Source organism: Mastigoproctus giganteus, chromosome 5 (assembly GCF_048544385.1).
Source record: "Mastigoproctus giganteus isolate SK-2022 chromosome 5, ASM4854438v1, whole genome shotgun sequence".
Classification (NCBI taxonomy): Eukaryota; Metazoa; Arthropoda; class Arachnida; order Uropygi; family Thelyphonidae; genus Mastigoproctus; species Mastigoproctus giganteus.
This window is the reverse complement of record NC_143579.1, coordinates 105,714,869-105,718,219: the sequence shown is the minus strand read 5'-3', so window position 1 is coordinate 105,718,219 and position 3,351 is coordinate 105,714,869. Positions and strand designations below refer to the sequence as shown.

Here is a 3,351-nt window from a genome sequence, read left to right as displayed (position 1 = left end):
CCTTTTACATGTAACAAGATATGGAAAATGTAACGCACTAATTTTTCTCGAATCACTCAGTGCAACCCCCGAAAGAAATCTAACTTTGAATGGTGCCGCTGTATGGGAAAAGGTTGGATGCCATTCCAGTAGAAGGCGGACCTGATCCATTGGGAATACCCCTTGATCTGCTCACTAGCACGACTTCTCTGTATGTGGGATAGGTGGTCGGATAGGTTTTACCAGGTACCACTGAGTTGTAGAATGGTAATCCTTTTAGCTCTCTCAATTCTTTCTTAGCAGCAGCATTAATTTCCTAAGTTGTCTGAAGGCCAGAAGTGCGAACAGTGCGTGCCCAGTTAATCTCTCCTAAGCCGTTCGTTATATGAAAATTTTCTTCACTCAACAGAAACTATTTTAAATGCAATTTCCAAGGGAATTAAAAAAAAAAAAAAAATGCTATAAAAGGAGTTTGTTAAACAGAGATCTGACTGAGTAATTTAGAATTCTAAAAATAGTTAAAAGTTTTATATAGAAAATATCTTTAATCAATTCAGTTAAACAACTTTAAGCTTATTTGAATAGTAGGCAAACGTGTGAAAAAAAATTCTGGAATATTACAACTTTTGAAGTGTACTGCATCCAAATGTCACACATCACTTTTAATAAAGGCTTTTTTTTTACCCATACACAGTTCAGTTTCATTAAAAAAAGAAACTACAATTGTTGCTCACACCTGAAGTGGTGGCAATAATGGTATTCTAGTATCTGCTAGATATTCGGTATTGTGTATGCAGTGTTACACATGTGGATATGTTTTTGCCCCTTGTAGATTTTATTTTTATTGTTTTTAACTAATATGTGTTCCCCTGACATTGTATTTTGTACTCATTTTTGTAACCCTTTATCATGTTCTTGTTTGTACTCTGTCATGACCACCAGGTTAGAGGAGCTTACGTTAATTATTTTAATAGTGTGAATGCGTGTTGATATTGCGAACCCCAGGGCTTCCCCCATTAGCCACCATTGTACATCTTGTGGTGAAGCTTACACCAAAATCAGTCATTCATATGTAGTGTTGTCTGCCAGTACCCAGCTCTTAACAGGTGGGAAACAGCAACACCTGGTCGCCACGTCCCATCCCTGCCATGAAGAGGTGGCCAGGATGTACTATCATCATTCTGCACCTGTCTAGGGCAAAGTCACAGGAGAGCACGATTAAAGGCGAATAGTGAAATTTGGATTAGAAGGAAGAGTATGGGAACTGGAAGTGGGATGGAAAGAGATAGCAAAGAGGAGGATCAGATGAAGGGATCTGCTAGTAAAAATGAAGAGAAAGAAGTTAAAGCAAGAGCAAAGGAAAGAAGCAGAGAATGCTTCTCCAACATATATCTTTATAATCATGTCCGGATCCAAAAAGAAAAGTTCCTCAATGAAGATTTCATTCAGAAAGACAATTCAGTTCCAAGGTGAACAATGCAGCATCTTTACTATTAACAGATGTTTACACTCTGAGGAAATTATTAACACAATCACATTTCAACACAGAATGTATATGTTACCGGCAAAGTGTGAAAAGCAGGCATTCTATACAATGCATTACGTTTTTAGGCAAAGTATTAAATGTCTGTTTTATATTAATATTTTACATACTTTACCTAGGCATATAGAATGACAGATACTATTTCGGCAACGTATGAAAAAGGCTTTTATTGAAAAGATGTATGTGAAAATGTAAGATATGGGATTTTTCTACAGAAAGAGAAAAAGACCAGTGCTGAACTACTTGTTGCTACAAGGTAGACCAGAATGGCATTTTGAATTGCACTTAACTGCTTTTTTCATACAAAAGCACTTCAAATTTTGGCACTTGGTTTTGCAAGTACACCTCACGAACCCTTGGCCGCTACCCATGGACTGAGTGGAAGTGGCTGACCAGAGAGCTATTTCATGGTCAGGAATGTCTCCAACTCTCAGTAAGTCATAAAGTAAATTGTGATCTAGCATAGAGTTGGTTTAAAATTCCTTTAGCAGTTCCAAGTCGGTAAAAACCATTGTCTGTCACACTCATAATAACTGCCAGCTGATTGCACAAGTCACCCCCGCCCCTTGTCGACGTCTGGGATAGGAACTCGCACAGTGGCCCTCAAAGGTGCAGGAGGAAATTTTTTGTTGGAATCCATTTTCATTTTTTTGGCCTGTATTTCCAGATTCAATTTAGATCGGATTTTACCTTCAACAGCATTCTCAATATTGAAGCAAAGAGTACGCAAAATATTAACGTCATAACCTTTTTTCTCACTTCCATCATCTTTACTCTCATGTCCACAGGCAGCATGAATGTTTCGGTGAGAGTTTCTGCATGTATCGGCACCACTGGTTTCCTTCAAACAGATGCAGCAGGTAGCAGAACCGGAAGCCTCTTCGGTAGACATGTATTCATCACCACTTTCGTTTCTTCCATCGTTGACTACAGTCTCGTTCGTGTTTTGTGCAATAGACTCTCTTAGATAGGGTGATCTGTTTCTTCTTGTATTGTTTGAATGTTTTCCATCATTTTTTCCAGTTGCTCCTCAGTCTGTATGTCTTGTAAAACATCTTGGGGTAAGGAAGACGTTGTGAGACCCAATTTAGCTTTGCAGCCAAAGAGAGCTTCATATGGTGTTCTCTTAATCCCAGAATGAAATGCCCTGCCCTGTTCTTCATAAATTGCACAAAACCTTCACTTCACTAGTCCTTCACTCCATCGGTCAGTTTTTTCATCTTGCATCCACGTACACAGCATATTTTCAATGTCCTGATTAGCTCTTTTGATACTTCCTTGGTTTTGTGAGTGGTGAGGCTTGCCATGGACAATCTTCAAAGTTGGCCAGTACTCCTTTAGGCTTCTCACCACATTATTAGCAAATTCTCTGCCATTGTCGGATTGTAGAATCGATGGTGCTCCAAGCAACGTAAAAATGTCCACAAGGTTATATGCCACTTCTTCTGCTGTCTTTGATGTCAGAGCCTTGAGAACCACAAACTTAGCGAGATGATCTTGGTATACCATTATAAACTTGTATTCCCTGTCAGGATGTGACTGAAAATCGATGAGATCAACCTGACAACGGAAATTGAATGAACTCGGAAAAAATCATAGGCTTCACTACAACAACCTTTTTAACACCTTTTTTTTTTCTAGCACGGCTCACAAAGGTGAATGTACAGTTCAATGTCATGATGAGTAATGTTCTTGTAGTTGTGTGAGATTTCTTTCAACATTGTCATATCCTCCATGGCCAAATGAGCTTCATGAAGTACAGTAAATAATTCAGAATCTGTGACGTAAAACTGGATTTCACTAACGCCTTCTTTAACAGGATAAATCAA

At 38.6% G+C, this 3,351-nt stretch overlaps 1 pseudogene; it reads right to left on the bottom strand.

The window, feature by feature from the left end:
* Nucleotides 1–2,701: 2,701 nt before the first annotated feature.
* On the bottom strand, nt 2,702–3,031 carry LOC150085612 (KRAB domain-containing protein 2 pseudogene; annotated as a pseudogene).
* Between the last annotated feature and the right edge of the window lie 320 nt (nt 3,032–3,351).